The sequence below is a fragment of the Podarcis erhardii genome (assembly GCF_964252035.2).
Source record: "Podarcis erhardii genome assembly, chromosome: 2".
Taxonomy (NCBI): Eukaryota; Metazoa; Chordata; class Lepidosauria; order Squamata; family Lacertidae; genus Podarcis; species Podarcis erhardii.
Genome location: NC_138498.1, coordinates 17,355,355 through 17,372,142, shown reverse-complemented (window position 1 = coordinate 17,372,142; position 16,788 = coordinate 17,355,355). Strand labels below are relative to the sequence as shown.

The 16,788-nt window shown below is 45.8% G+C and overlaps 1 protein-coding gene across 1 annotated transcript in view; it reads left to right on the top strand.

Moving 5' to 3' along the window:
• Nucleotides 1-1,640: 1,640 nt before the first annotated feature.
• Nucleotides 1,641-16,788, top strand: part of SCN8A (sodium voltage-gated channel alpha subunit 8) — a 110,409-nt gene continuing 95,261 nt past the window's right edge. The window contains exon 1 of the mRNA XM_081850038.1: nucleotides 1,641-1,778. The gene's annotated coding sequence lies outside the window, so the exon portion shown is untranslated. The remainder of the gene's footprint in view (nucleotides 1,779-16,788) is intronic.

Sequence of the window (16,788 nt, the reverse complement as noted above, 5' to 3'; positions counted from 1 at the left end):
CTGGTGCATATATCTTTCCCCCACTATGATATGCGCCATCGATATTATTTCCTTATGCTTTGAGAACATTACAAGTAGCGACAGAACATATCAATGCTGGTTAATACACAAACGAGATCGTGTACAGAGGAGGGAGCAGGGATTGGAACAGATGGCCTTTGGATCCCTTCTCAGTTTGATGAATCTGTGATCCAGGGAGCCTTTGTAGAGTCATAGACATCCTCTCCCCTGACTTTTTTTGGCATAAGCACAGCAACAAACCTTTTCATTAAAAGCTCAGCCTTACACTGTGGAAATCAGGAATCAGGGGCTAGGTTGTAGCTCTAGCAGATAACCTATAGCTGAATAAACACGGTGGAACCAGGAGACCATGTGGCCCAGCTTCCTGTTGGTAGAGGTACACACAAGTTATTTGAACCGCTGCGTCTAGCACAGACACCCTCCCTTCTTTTGCTATGTCATAATCACTTTGATAAATTTCAGTGTTCAGACCGAGTGACCCACCTGCTTGCATCGGAGATCTCTTTTGGTAATTCACACTGGAGTCAATCCTAAAAAGTGTGTCCCGCACGAATCAATGTATATTTGAGGGAAACCGTAAGTTCATCCTTTTACATACATAAATGTTATATAGTTCTGTAATCTTAATTATATTTTATGGCCATATTGTTATTTTTGTATTCCTCTGCCTTTTAAAATGTTTTTTTATGTATTCTTTTTCTCTCTCTTTTTACTTTAACTCTCTGTAATCTTCTTAATGAAATAATTAACATTATATATATATATATATATATATATATATAGGTGGAAAGGGAAGTGTTGGCTCCTCCAGCATTTTGTTCATCTGAGAGGCAATAGGTGCTGTCCCTTGTTCCTCTCCGATATGACTTCAGCACCCCAAGCCTTTCCTGATATATGAAGCATTGTGTGTCCTGATTTGTCCAGGTGGACAAATTGTGATGGAAGAGTGTGTTTTTTTAAAACAAAAACAAAACCACAGCAGACTTTATCAACAGCTTCCCCCATCAGCCCTCTTGAATTTGTGCCCAGCATATATACCTACGTATCCCCAGACACTGCCCCAAGTGTACTTAGCACCGGGCAGAGATGGCAAGTCCTCCCTCCGCTGCACATGTGGGCCCCCCGCCCCCAGCTCCTTCGGTAATAGCTGGCCTGCTTAGCAAGCGGAACTCACCGCCACCCCCCGGCACATGGTGGGGCTTGCCCGAGCCTCTCTTCATTCTGCCCAGTTTGGCCCGACATGGGCGAAGGGGGGGGGAGATCCGGCCCACCTGCCCCCCCCCCACCAGCGTGCAGCTCGGCTTCCCTGCCGCTGCGCCCATCGCCGGTGCCGTCGGGCCTGCTGCTCTAACTCCCAAGAACTTCTCCGAAGTGAGTTTCTCTTCTCGCGGGGGGGGGGGGGAGGGAGAGAGAGAGAGAGAGAGAGAGAGAGAGACCCTTGCCTCCTTCCGGAGGTCTCCCAACTTTTCTTCCCGCCAACTTTGCTTGGGGGCTGCGGCCCGGCCCCTGGGTTAGGGCCCCTGGGTTAGGGAGCGGGGCTGCGTGGGAGGCGGGCAGGCGGGGGCGCGGAGTTTTGCCACGCTCCCTAAGCATTCTGCTGAGAGTCATCAATTATGCAAGGGAACGGCGCGCTGCACTGGGGGGAAGGCAGGGGAGGCAGCGCACCAAGATGGCGACAACCGCAGTTTCTCCTGCAGCCTCCCCACCTCTGCAGTCCAGCAACGCCTTGCAGGAGTCGCGCTAGCGCCGAAGCCACAGTAAGTTGCACCGCCAGCCCGGGGGGGCACTCCAGCGTGATCGCAGGGACCGGGGGGTGGGCGGTGGGGGGACGGGGACCCGCGGGAATCCCACCCCCAACAGATCTTCCTCCCCTTGGTTGGGATTTGAATTTAAATAAAAAACCAAAAATTAAAAAAACCCTGAACCTGCCTCTTTTCTCCCTCCCTCCTTCATTCCCCCCACCTCACCCCACCGCCCTCCACTTCCAGGCAGGGGCTTTGCCGCAGAGCGATTTCGCCGGAGCAGGGGCCGGTGCTTCTCTTCCAACCCCGCCTAAACAGACGCACACACTTTCCCACCTCCCCACTCTTGGGGGAAGAAGTGTGGGGAAGGGGGCTCATGGGCCCGAGCCTTGATGGCCCCAAGCCCAACAGTGGGAGATCGTTCTCTCTTTCCCCCCACCCCCAGCCTTTTCAAGCAGTTCCCCAGATCGCGGGGGTGGGGGAATGCTTCCTAGTGCTATTCCTTTTCCCCGTTTTCTTGCTCCCCCACCCCGGATTTCAGAGCGGTGCTGCTCTTGCTCCCCACTTGGGAAGCCCTCCAAAGAACGGGCTCCTCCTGGGTACTTGGAGGCTGGGTGGAGGGTCTGCTGCGCCCCCCTCGCCCTGCGCTCTCCTCTGCAGGGCTGCTGGCCAACTCCTACCTTTCCCCAGCCGAGGGAAGCCGATCCTTGCCTCCCCCCGCCTCCCCCATAGCCCAGCAGCAACCTCTCGAGCGTCTTTTTTTTTCTGCATTGGGAGAAGGAGCGCAGCGCCGACTTTCCGCTGCTGCAGGCAAGGCAAGGCAAGGCAGGCCAGCATCTGGGGCGGGAGGCAGAGAGAGAGAGAGGTGAAGGTGGCGGCGGTGAGGGGGCTGGTGGAACTGGTGCATTCCCCCCCCCCCCCGTTCCAATCTCCTTTCCTATCCTTTAGCAGGCCACCTTTTTCTTGGCAAGGCTCCCTCATCCTTGAATCCGGGCCCTCTAGTCTGTATTGGCCTTCACACGGGGCTCATTTCAGCCCCAGATTGAAAAACAAATAACCCCAAAGCCCTCCCTCCCTCCCAGATCCTCCGCAAAACTCCGGGTCTAGAGCCTCCTTCACCCCTCCCTCCCCCATGCTCCCAGTCTCGATCTCTTCCCCCCTGATCTTTTTTTCTTCTTCGTCCCAGGGCTGGGGGAGAGGAACAGAGAACGAGGCTTCCTCCCATTAGGGGACTAACTTAGAGCTGTCATTATACACCCCCACACTTCTCTACCTCCCCTCCCTCCCCCCCCCCAAACGCATTCCCAGTGGACGAAGTGAAAGGACGGCAAGTTTTATCCTGAGTTTGAAGGAGGAGGAGCAGCAGGGGGTTGTCTTATTTGGAAATCTCCTTGGCTGGAGCCGGGGTGGGGGAGGCGCTCTCTCTTCCCCCACCCTTACCCCCGCCGCCTCGCTGTGCCTCTTGTGTCCACTCAGCCGATGTGGGGAGGACATAGGGGGCGTGGAGGACTAGAGGAAGTTGGAAAGGCCGGTGGGGGAGAGAGAGGATCCACGTTGCTGGGAGATCAAAGGTACATCGGTTTTGTTTTATTGTGTTGCAAAGGGCTGGGCAGGGGGGTGCTGAGAAGGAGCGCAGGCGGCGCAGCCCTTCTGGATGGGGGCAGAGACTGCAGGAGTCAGAGATCGCCCGCCTGCCTTCCCCATCTACATCTGCTGAGCGTGTTGCAAGAGCCCAGGGTGATGGGTACGGATGTATCTGGCTTTCTTAGGTGGGATAGGGAGGTGTGGGGCGCGGGGGTTGGGGGTGGACGGCCTGGAGATGTGGCCGCTTCGCGCTCTCGTCTCTTGCGCGCCGACTCATAGGGAAGCGCTGCTTGCCTCTTGTCACACTGCAGCGTTCTCCTCCGCCGTGCGAACTCATGACCCTGGCGTCCTGCGCTCCATCGGAGACACCTTACCGGGTGTGGGGATGGGAGGCGGAGAGGGAGGAGTTACAGCGGCTTCCCCAAAAGACTTTCGTTTTGAATGGGGTTGGGGGGGGGGAGGTGATTAGCTTTCGCTCTCGGCTGTCGCCGGCGTCTTCCCGTCATTGGAGAGAGGGAAAAATGCTTGTCTACTGTGTTTTACAGGGAAAGGGTTAAATCGAGGAGCGGTGGAAGAAAAGGAATGTTATTTAGGGTGTTTTATTTTTGAGATCTTCTCCCGGACCCCATAAATTGATCACCTCCTTCGGTATCCGCTTTTGCTTGAGGTTTTTATTCCTCTCCCCCCACCCCCACCCGCTCCGTCTTTCTGCGGCGTTGGACTAAAGGAGAGAGCGGTTTAGGAGCGTGGTGCTGAAACGGACAGCTCCCTGGACTACGACGGGAAGGGGACGAGATCTTCGTTACAAAGCGCGCAGATTTTTTACAGGACAGGTTTTCTTGCGGGGGGTTATAGTTTGTTTTTTGTTTTTGTCTTTAATGGGCTGTGTGTTTTCTCTGTGTCGCTTGGGCCTATCCATTAGGACCTCACGCCAATCATCTAGGCTAGGGAAGAGAAGCAATTCCCCTTAAGAAAGCCAGGCTTTCTTTCTTTCTTTCTTTCTTTCTTTAGTAACGTGGTTGCGTGCAGTTGCTTTTGAAAAGCATCCTCAAAGCGATCCCAGTGTCTTTATCAAATGAAAGAATTTCAAGGCTGTTTGATTCTAGCGTGGAGGTAGCAAAAGGAAACACCCGCATGTCCATAGGAATCTCCCCCCTCCCCCTTGTAAAAGACAGTTGCATGATTACATCACAGAAGAAACATAATGAAGCCCAGTAAGCCCAGTAGAGATGAAAGGGGAGGACTTGAAAAACGGTTTCAAAAGCCATGGGCCCATTGGGTGCCCTGCTGGAGCAAGTAACTCTCTCTTTCTCTGCCTCATGACTCCATCTGCAAAATGGAAATGATTCAATAACCCATTTCGCAAAATTACTGTAAGGGCCAGTGAGATATGAAATCACAGTGCAAAGTTTAGATTCCATATCAAGTATTAATAAGAAATGGAAATTACAGATACCTTTGTTATAGATGTGCAATATGCCTTGTGGGGGCCTCTTGAAGATGCCTCCAGGTAGCAGTGACTTTGTATGGTGAGCTGTGCTGTGTGTACTGGTTTGCCGCGTGGCTCAGGCCCCACTGTATAGTTTCTCTCCGTGTCGCTGCAAGCTGCCGCCCCAGGAAATTGCAGTGGCAGCACAATTTCAGCCCCGGTCAGGGCTGAATTATGTAGTGAGCAACCAGCATCACCTGGTTTGCTGCGTGGAGTTAACTGCCACACAGAATAGCCTCCGTGGTCCTATCACATTGAGAAATGCTCATTGGAGTGCGTTAAGCATCTAGAAAAATGAACTGTTTCTGTCGTAGGGTAGATGCATTCAGCACCTTGTTATAGCCCCAGAGATATAATGACCCTTCATCATTTTCATAGTGAAGAGCCATCACCAGTATACTTCATGACAAACAGACATATGGGCATCTGATCTGTCCAGCTGGAAGTCAACAGCTGCCATGTGGTGGTAGCCAGATGATTTCCTCTTTCATCCTAAACCTTTAAAATGGTATCTTAGCCCTATGTTGGTCCATTCTGCTTGGTGGACCAGACTGGTGTTTGATCCCTCTAGACAATGTAAACATAGTTTATTAGTTTTCTAATTATTTGAAAAGTTATTTGCAGTTCATATTGAATAGGTTTTAGGGTGGAATGTGTAGCCAGTGGCCCAATCTTTTGTAACTAGATATCACTACAGGTTTACACTATCATTTTGTGTTACTGCAGCATGCTTCAGGGAGTGGCAAATTTATTTCAAGGACTTAGTATTTCCAATGCTCTCCAATGGGTTAACATGTCAAGGAGATGGTTAGTAGCACGGGTTTGCAGGATGCTGACATTCTCTTACATGTTGATGTTTGACTGTGTGGGGTTAACCCAAACCTCACATGATAATGAAATCCTTGTTTGGTCTGCCCTCAGACTTTAAAACCCATTCTTCTAAGCCAGTTCCTTAGACTCGGATTTCCACATTGATTGATATAATATATGGATATATTTAGTCAGTAAGAATCTCCCCGCTGAAATCACTGGTAACGTCAACTGGTAAGTTTCTTCCAGTTACTGCCAGATGAAATCCACTCGCTTGTGTTTGACTAATTTTTTTTCTTTCAGAAAGAATCTATTTCTGATTGGAAATGATGATAAATTGGTTCCTCTTAGGCAGCTTTGTCAATGGTTAATCATCATTGTAAATAGAACTGGATTTCAGTTGCTTGGAAGTAGGTAGTGTGATTTGGTGTAGCTAAGAATTTGGCTTACAAATATGTTCTGCTTTCATTCCAATTTAGAGGAAAATGATGCTTTCAGTGAGATATGTGTAACTCCTCCATAGTGTGCCCAAAAGCACCTGGAGAAGCTATGTTTTATGGAATTGGTCAACTTTCTATCCCCATGATCTGATTTGTTTTAATATATTGTTTTCTATAACATGGTACTAATATATATTGGTTTTCCCCAGTTACTTTAAAGTTTCAATCATCCATTAATTAACCAGGCTCATTTTAACAGTACACAATCCATGCCAGTCATGCAATTTCCATTCATTATTGATTACCTTCCTGTTACACTCCTTGACCATTGAAATATATTGAACACACTGGAATAAACGTATCCAGTGGTTTGCTCAGAGGAGTTTTGCAAGGTAAGGAGTGAGGTTAATGACACTGTGATAAATGGCGTTTCTGAACCATAGAACCACCAAAGACAGGGTCATCATTAAGTCCTGCTTCAAGGCAAGACCCCACCAATGTAGGATAAGCCACATGATCCCAAACTCATTGTGACACAAGCAGAAAGCAATTTTGAACAGATGCCTTCGAAACATACAGTTTCAGCTTACTCTAGCATTAGAAAATAAGTTGCTTAATACAAAAACGTGATAAAACAAGAAAAATGTTGAGGCCACTAGCTAATCTGAATCATGAAGGATTTTTTCTTATGCCCAAATAGCCATGAACATAAATTGGCATTCAGATGATGGTAGGGATGATGACAGTGGTCTTGGGTGGTCTGATGGGGTTCGGGTGTTTTAGTGTCAAGGTAGAAAGTAAACTGTCTTTAAAATACTAGCTTTAATATAATCAAAGAGATTAACATTGACCAGTTCCATTCTTCCCCCCCCCCCATTCACACCATATCACATGTCAGCGATTGTCCTCTTGCTGTTACTATTCCAAAGCCATTTCCACAGTCCTGGTTCATTTTATCTGCTGAAACATTGAGCCTTATTCATAAGTGTTGGAATAAATGCCTCCTTCAGTACTTGTTTTCCACCTTACTGCTACAACCTGAGCTTTATGTTGATTCACCCATTTAACTGGGGTTCTGTCATGTTGTCTTCTGCTTTGATTATCAGCCTCCTTGCTAGCCAGTTCTTCCTTCTCTTGGTTTAGAAGGCATAGGAAACTTGCCTAATCTTCACCCAATGGTGCAGCATGATGATCCCAACCCAGTTCTTAAAGTAAAAAATATGTCCCACTTAAAGGTGTTTAGGCAAATACCCCTCAGTAATGAAATAAGGGCTAAGTCTCTCTCACACTCACTCTGACACATACATATATTTTTTGCAACTTGGTGCATTGGTAAGAACTTCATGAGTATAGTGGCTACTTAGCTAAACATTAATATGTAATACACTGAAAGTTTTTGTTTGCTTTGTATCTCAGGGGATAACAAGGCTGCCCAGATCAAGAATTAGAACGTAAGAGAACATCAGACCAGTGGTCTACCTAGTCCAGCATCCTGCTCTCACAGTGGCCCATGGGAAGCCTGTAAGCAGGATGTGACCACAATAGCGCTCTCACCTTCTGCAGTTTCCAGCAACTTATATTCAGAAGTACATTTTCTCTGACAGTGGAGATAATATGCTTTAGAATCTGTGCTAAGATGAGGCTTTCATAAGGGCATGTTATCTTACATTTGTTTCCTGTGGGATTCTAGTACCTTTCTCTAACCCAGTGGTTCCTAATTAGCTAATTACTGAGGACCCCCTATTTTTCAAAAGCCAAGCCAGGGATCCCCTACTTTTGAAAATGGTGATAACCTTATGGTAGTTACCTCTTCAAAGCAACTTTTTGAACAAAATGTGGGGTAGCCCCTAAAAAGCAAAGGGTTTAGGTATACTATATAAAAACAACAACACAAACCATAAAATGTGGGATATTATCATGCAAAAATGACAAAAAATTAGTTGGGGGGAGGGCAAGGGATGGGCTGTGGACCCCCTGGGTGCTTTCCGCGGACCCCTAATTGGGAACTACTGGTCTAACCCTTACATGATACCAGCGCCAGGGTCAAGAAACTCAGTTTGATAATCCAGTCTGGCATGTTTCATGGTTATGATTTTAAGGAAGCCAAGGGAAACTCGTTTAGAGAGGAGATTATCTGTAAAGCAATTGGTATGTAGACCAGCCATCACCTGTTGCTGCCTCAGTGGCCCTTTAGCAAAAAATCTGTCCTGGACCAGGACAGGAATGGGTGGAGGATGCAGGTGCTCATTCACAGCATTCTTCTCATCTAAAGAATGTAGTGGGCCACATACAAAATAAAGAAAAGTGCTAAGAATACACAACAGTGCCATAGCAGCTTAAGCAATACTCTGTCTAGCCCAGTATCCAGGAATAAAGAGCAACCGTTACCAAGTGTTTCAAAGGTTGTCTACAAGGAACAGGAGACAGTTTGGGCAACATCATATGTGCATAAAAGTATATTGTGGACTGTGTGCCTGCACACGCCACAGTTCTCAAGAATCACAGCAAAAGTGTAGAATGGGAGACTGTGTTCAGAATCTAGCTTAATGACAGTGTCAGCTTTCACATCCTTACGGTTTTGTTTTCGTTTTGTTTTATTTTAGAAGTTTATAGCCCCAAGGGGTATCAAGATGTTGTGGGCAAAGCCTGCTAAAATCTCAGAAGACAGAGGGAGGGCTGAATAATTTTCCTGATAAAACTCAATGTTCTGCATAGATCCTTGTCTCTGCCCTGTGAGCACTGGACCCAAACGAAAACAGTAATAATTTCAGAAAACTCTATGCAAAGTAATAAATTATACTCATTTGCTCAAACTGCATAATATATAGATGCTTTTTCAAAGGTTGCCTTTAATAGGGATTTATTGATTGATTGAGGAGTACATTCAGCCCTGGTAAAGAATAATTTCCCTGAGGAAGAATAATTAGATTGGACAATAATATGCGTTCATTCATTTTGAAAGAATTGTATGCCACTTCTTCTGCCATAATGGTATTCAAGGCTACCTAGCAAAGTTTCATTAAAAAACATCATAAACGAAAACAGCAACAAACAAGAGAGCATAGCAACAAATAAAAACACCACCACAAATTTACAAACTTCAGAAACCAATAGGTCGTGTCTGCAGTCCAGACTGAGCATGCAGCATGACTGAGACTAAAGTCAAACACCGCAGTAAATTAAGGATGCAGTTCTGTACCCACATATCTGGAAGTAAAGCCTTGCTGAACTCAATAGGATTTGCTTTTGAATAGAGAAGGAGGGGATTCTGCTGTAAGCTACCAAAATCAACCAACCAAAGCCCAAGTAAACGACAAGGTCTTATCCTGGTTCCTAAAAGATAGTAAAAAAGGTGTGAGGTAGGTCTCTCTTGGGCACAAAGTCAGGGTGCTGCTACAGCAAAGGGCCTCTCCTTGGTAGTGACCAAATGGTCCCATCATACCCAATGAAGATGTGGCAGATTTACTTAGCCCTAGCTGAGGTTGATTCTGAAGGAGGGCAGGCCAGGCCAGTGACTCACCCAGAGACACAGCGAGCAGCCAAGGTGTTCTGAGTTCCCAGGAGCCTTGATTTAATTTCTTTCTTTCTTGCAGCATACTGGCATTTCTCTCAAGGCTCAACCCTGCACACCATTTCAGAATTGCTGCTTTAGGATGTGTATGTGCACGTTATAACTACTTCTACAGTGGCTATATTGATTTTAAGGACAGCTGTGCACGCACAAAATGTGTCTCAGGGGACCAGTACAAATTCCAGGGTACGTGTGTGCCAGGTCTATTTCCTTCCCTGATTTGGCTTCAATTTAATTTATACTGGCTCGTGCTCTGAGCTACAGCTTTCACCCCATTTGCCATCTTAATACTCATGTATGTGTCTGGACCTGTCCAAATATGTCTAGCCCAAATTAGTTTTAAAATACACAAACTCAATATCTCTCCCAATGAGAATCTCCCTCCCCACATTGCCCTCAAAGAGGAGTTGCTGGTTGCTCATGAGCAACTGGTGCATTTTTTCCATGTAGGAGCGGAGAGAATTTGTTCTCCTTCTTTTCATTGTTTTTTCAGCTTTGATACCCATTTGGGCGCAGATGGGCACCCTGGTGATGTATGGAATTTGTGGGGGAGAAATCCAAAATAGCGCCCAGTATTTTATAAGGCTCAAAGTGTGATTTTTAAGCTGCTTGTTTGAAAGCCAGGTGCATTGAACTCAATGGGGCTCCCTGTCAAAGTAAGAGAGCAAGGTTCTAGATTCTTATGGTTCTCATCATAGGCAACTTATAATGCATGAAAACAACTAGTGGCCTAGGACAGGAGATGTGCATTTCTTTAACCAAAGGTCGGGGGGCCTGGATGGCCAATACAATGCAGATGGGAAAACATGGGTCTCTGTATATGGATTTCCTTTGATAAGGGCAATTGTTTTTAAGATTGAGCTGTTAGAAATGCTTTGCTTGTGGTTTTGTTCTGGAAGTGGTTGAATAGCCAACTGCTACAGGAGTTATTGCTAGATACCTCCCGAAGTCTTCAGCTACTATTGTTTTTAAGACTATGGGACACATTTTCATGACGTTCTTCCCTAAAAGTGAGATCTGTTTTTCCTGCTCATGTTGGGGTCCTATTTTAGTATAACATACATACCGTATTGGCCCAAATATAAACCGCACCCGAATATAAGCTGTACCTTTAAAATTCGCGGTGGGGGAGGGAGGAGAGATAAGACCCAAATATAAGCCTCTCCCTTAAATTCTGCAGGTACTCACACCTGTTCCCTTTTACCGTATGTCTGTTTCAGCAGCGATATTGTAAAAGCCAACTTTTGTAAGGTCGCAAATTTAAGCTGCACTTTAACTTTTCACGGTCAGAATTTGGAAAAAAGTGAGGCTTATATTCAGGCCAATACAGTATATATATATACACCAAGTTGGTGCAAGTGATAGGCCAGAAAAGTGAAGCGCTCCCAACCTGTCTGAGTCACTGAGATATTGCGGGGGCAAATGCTGTCTGGATTTTGGTTTCTTTTGGAAAGGAGAAATCACTGGAAACTTAGGCTGTTTGGTAGTATTTGGGTTATTTACAAATATACAAGCAGAGCATAGATGGAGGCAAGCAGCTTATTAAACACTTCTAGCAACAAGGCAACAGAACTGCTGCCTCACATCAAGCCCCCAGAGAGAGCGGGACACAGCACTACCACCCCCACCCCCAGTCTGCTTTCACCTTCAACTTGCCCTTTCTCTGCCTCTGTTCCAAATGGCTTTCCCCTTCCCTTTACACGTACAGATCTTAAGTCAGCATGCCCTCTCCCCCACTCCAGGAATAGAGAAGGATGAGATGAGTCGCCTTTCCCAAATAGCTGCCACATTTCATGCATTCCCTCTATGGCCTCCCATAAAAGAGACATCCATTGAGCATCTTGGCCAATGCAAAAGACATGAGGAAACATGCTAAAGGAGAGTCAGCTTGACTTTTGCCAAGGAAAACTGGGCTTCACCAGTCTTTGCTGACGATTCCTTAGAATTCTCAATCTCATGGATAGTGGCGAGTCTGTGGTTTTTGATAGACAGACCTTTTTCTGCATGGATTGTTGAAGAGCCTTTCAGAAGGAACCTCACAATCGGTCCCTAAGAACTGTAAACTGTTGTGGGACCTTATATGGGACCATTGCCTGGCCAACAAAGATAGGAACCTAAAGGTAAGGGATAAGGCATATTCAGTTCCTAACATGGACTTCTTATATACCTGCTCACTGGTGTTTTGCAGAAATGCAGGGCTTCACATGGCTTTTCCTCTCCTGCAGGACATACAAGAAGCCCAGTCTGGCAAGCATAGGGATGTTGAGGCAGTGGGAGGTGTCCTCTCACACTTCTCACTTGCCGTCTTCCATAGAATGCAGGGGCTCAACAACACTAGTAAGTATTATAGGTTGGATCCAGGTTATTTAGAGTAGACTCACTGAAATAAGTGAGACCAAGACAGTGACCTAATTCAGTTCTTTTGATTGCTAAGCCTTGATCCAACCCAGTCATATTGTTTTCTATCTATAGAGAATGCAAAATATATATATAAACCTTTGAAGAACCATTGAGAACACATTCAGCTGCCTAAGACTAGGTCAGACTATCAGCCCATCTAGCCCAGGAATGTCCCACAGCAACTCTTCAGACGGTCTTGGAAAGAGTTTTTGCTGATCTTCTCCTACCTGATTCTTTTGACTTGAGATACCAGATTTCCATGCAGCATGTGTGTTGCACCACTGAGATATGGCTCCTCCATGGAGATGCTGATAGTAGAAGATACACTTGACCAATGACTGCTAAAGTCAAAGCACAGCAGTTATGGAATATCATGGACAGAAGAAAGTTGCACAAACAATTCTTTGTACAGTGGAGCAGGCAGGGGGCTTTAGCATACTCAGAGGCAGAACCCTCGATCAAGCAAGAGAAACAGATGTGATTCTTAGAAAATGCCTCTCCATGTGCTGTAACTAGGTTTCTTTTCTCCCCTACCTCTGCTCTTTCTAACCTTTCTGTAGAACAAGCTGGAGAGTGGCTCCTGGTTATCAGAAAGAATTATTAGGGGATTCGTGCTCTGTATATAGCCTACAGGAGAAGGGGTTGGTAGGGGATTCCATGGGAAAGGCATACTATGATTTAGAATCTGGGTTCAAGTTACGTACCACTGCTCATACAGAAGCCTATAAATAATATTTTCTTTTTATTGTTGCTTCTCTGCTTTGCAGTTATGTAACACTAGATACTTCTTAATGCAGACTTATAAAAATGGGATTGTGGTATCCGGCAATATTTAATTTCTTTTCCTTAAAAATTCCCAGTATAATTTGCATGTTTGAGTGACCATGAATGGAGTTTTCTGATGAGCTGACCACAATTATTTCAAGAGATGATCTCCCAGTATCAGTTACCCTTGGAAGGCTGCCTTACATGTGTCAGTATTTTAAGATTATTTTCAGTTATGGTGACAGCAATGGCAACAGGCTACAGTTGGTGATAACAGTGATGTTGGATCCGTACTTTTGTTAGATGAGCAGTCTGTGCCTGGAGTGGAAGTTAAGGCTCATCCCCACCTCTCAAGTGTTCCTGATTAAACACCCCTTTACATCCCTTCCTGGACACCAGTATCTGCATCCACTTTTGCAAATGGAGGCCCAATGCCTCCCTTTCTCTTGCACAGGTGAGACTATTTTTTCCACCAAACCCAGCACTGTCTACTCTGAATGGCAGTAACGCTCCAGGATTATTAAGAACAGGTCTTTTGTATCATTTGAGATCCTTTTAACTGAAGACATGAGGGAATGAATCTGGGACATTCTGCATGTAAAGCAAGGACTCATGGCCAATCCCACACAGCTATGGCACTCATTCTGCTTCCCCAAGCCAATTTGCATGGGTTTGCTTAGGAAGAGAGCCCAGGACATCTCCCACCCAACATGAAAATAATTCCACTAGATTAGGGATAGCCTTCCAGTTGTTGGGCTTCCCAACTCCACAGCCCTAGCCGACATTGCCAGTTGCCAGGAATGACAGGGACTGTAGCCCAATTGCACCTGCAGGGCCGCAGGTTCCCCTAGTTTAGGGGAATCATTGGCATTTGGGGTGTGAAAGGTCCTGGGTTCACTTCCTAGACATGCCCAGGCAATTAGGGGAGAGAGTCTAAGCTCAGTGGGATTGGCAGAAGGTCCAAGCTTCACTCGCTCTCCTCCTCTCCAGTTCAAGGACAACAAGCCTGAGTTTGCAGAGTGCTTGTACCACACAAAATAGAGCTGGGAATAAACCCTCCCTTTAAACATCCATCCTGAAGGCACCAAGACCCTGATAATTGAGGCTTTGGGTATGTGTATCCCCATTCAATCTAAAACGTAGCACATGCATTCAGAGCACAGAAGCAAGTGTACTAGGTTTTAGTACACAGTGTCACTCCTGTGCCTTGCAGTGTTTGAAATTAGCCAGGCACCAGTCGCATTTTGCTCCTGGCTTTCAACCACTTGTGACCAAATGAAGATGCCTGGGTTCCAGGATGGCGCCTGCCATCTCCACCATCTGGGGATCGTTGGATCTGGACTGTTTTCACAAACTAATGCCCCATCCTGTAGAATTTTATCTATTTTATGTGCACAATCGGGATGATTTTCTGGAACCCAGTTGCTTTTTCTGTGCAGCATGAGCAAGAGCAGACACCATTCAGAAAAAGAGGTGGGAATAGGCCAATATATATGTGGACTGTCCCTGGATCAAGTGATGGTTCTTCTTGTAAGTTCTCAAAGTTCTTAACCTAGCTCAAGGTTGTCGTCTGAACGAGCCAGACATTTAACTGAGAATCCATCACAGTCAGTCCATCATTTGAAAAATAAGACTTGAGAGCCGTCTTGCCCCAAAATGGCAACTAGACATTCTGTTTTAGCAACTGCAACCTTGGTTTATGGAGCCACGTGGCGCCTATCTTATAGATCTGAGTTTCTAACATTGGCTGCCTTGTGTACCCCAAGGTATGCAACTGCCTGCTTCTGGGTGTGCTGTCCCTGGGCAAGAGGGAAGAGGAGAAGGCGGAAGGTAGAAATCCCCTCCTATTTTGCAAGAGTTCGTTTTCTCATCCAACCAGCCCCTTCACTTGCCCTTGCTGCAGATGAGTCTTTGAGGCACGGATGCAAGGCAGATCACAAAATCCCTTGGCTAAGCAAGAATGTGTCCACTAATAGGCGATAACGGTGGGGGCGACATGAGGTGAACTTACGTGATAGGAAGCTGTGAGCACTGTGCTACTTCTAATTAGTGCATTAGGTATGCAGAGGCAGTATGCGAGGAATCACAGGTGGGGAGAGCTCTGTTGTGTCTTGCTTGTGGGTTTCCAAGTGGCATCTGGTTGGCCACTGCGAGAACGGATGCTGAACTAGACGAGCCTTTGGTCTGAACCAACAGGGGTCATCTGTTCCTATGCAGGTGAGGACAAGGGGAGAACATTTGGGGTATCATATGCCTGCTATTTCTAAAAGGGGGAAATACATGGCAGAAGGAGAGAAATAAGGAGGAAAAGAAAGTATTACATACTTGGAGGCTTAGGATTGGAGTAGGATCTAATTCCAGCATTTCTTTGTGGGATTCTCTGTCTTTGCATTGAAGAAATGTAATAAAATGGACCTGCCCAACGCACAGAGATGCTGCGAGAATGAATGAAATTGTCTGAGAATATAAATCGCTTTGCCTACTCAAAGGTGTCATAAAAAACTACATGTATTAATTTTGTTTAATGAGCATCTAATGTGACACACACAAACACACGGCCAGCTTAGAGACATGAGTATTTGATCATTATTTATTCTGTGGTGAAATGTACATTGCACATGTAAGATTCTCCCCAAGGGAGAATTGTAAAACACATACGCAGACACTCACACTCACACGTGTGTCCTCACTGAAGCATGGATCCGACCTCAAAATTTTCATCTGTTCATTTATTTTGAACAATGGACTTTTAATTATTGATGGTAATAACTTCATAATGCAGCACTAAATGGACTGTAGGGAACACTTGAAAAAATAATGTGATGCTGGTAATGGAAGGAAGGCCTTGCTACAGTGCCCTTTTGAAAATTAAATAATTGAAGCAGGCATATACACAGATCTGTTCATGGATAGTGCTTTCCTGAACCCCACAATTCCATCACGGAGGCATCTAGGTAAGCTATCAAACCTTAATCAGCGGTTTTCTAACTCAGCTTCTTAACACATCTCCTTTACTCCAGTCGTTCTGCAGTGCATGGCTTTCTACACTGGTTGTTGCAATAGACCCCAGAGGTGAGAAACCTGTGGCTCTGCAGTTTTTGCTGAACTCCAAATCCCATTAGCTCCAGCATGGCAAATGGTCATGGATGTTGGGTCCTATAGTCCCACAACATGTGGTGGACCACAGGTTCCTCATTCCTGCCATAGACCTTTACACGGATTAGCCGCTGATAACTAAAAACCCGATTTCTCAAAATCAAATCAATAGGCCACATTTTAAAGCCAATAAGTTGTGGTCCTTGACAATACCCATATAGAAGTACCGTGTCTCACTGAAATCAAGAGCGTTTACTTGCCAGTATGCAGCTATAGGTACGCATACAGAATCCAAACTCTGGTACAAAGATTGCTGCAAATGGAACAATTTTTACTAGCTTTGTCTGGGTTTAGGAACAGTCCTTTGGCAAATTCTGGATGTTAAAGCACTACTTGTATGGCAAGACTCAATTCTTGCTTAACATCCAGATTCTAAATTCATTTCGGTTAGATCCAAGTAACGGCTAATCTGCTTACTTTATATATATTTTTAATTGTTAGGGTTTATTGCAACTGTATCCTTGCAATCTCATCCTGTTTACTCAAAAGTAAACCCCAGAGTATTCAGTGGGGGCATACTTGCAAGTAAACGTGCATAGGACTGCAGCTGGAAGCTCCTCTTGTCATAACGTCTTGGATCAGCTTCAGCCAGTGGTGCTTCAGTGTGGAGCCAGGATATTTGGAGACGTTCAGCCTCCTACATTCTTGCTCAGCACTTAAGGAGAGCCCTGCTGGATTAAGCAAAAGCTCCATCAAATCCAGCATCCTGTTTTCCACAGTGGCCAGCCAGGCGCATCTGGAAGACTTTAAACAGGGTATGGAGGCAATAGCCTCCTCTTGCCATTGCTCCACAGGCACTGAAAGGTATTG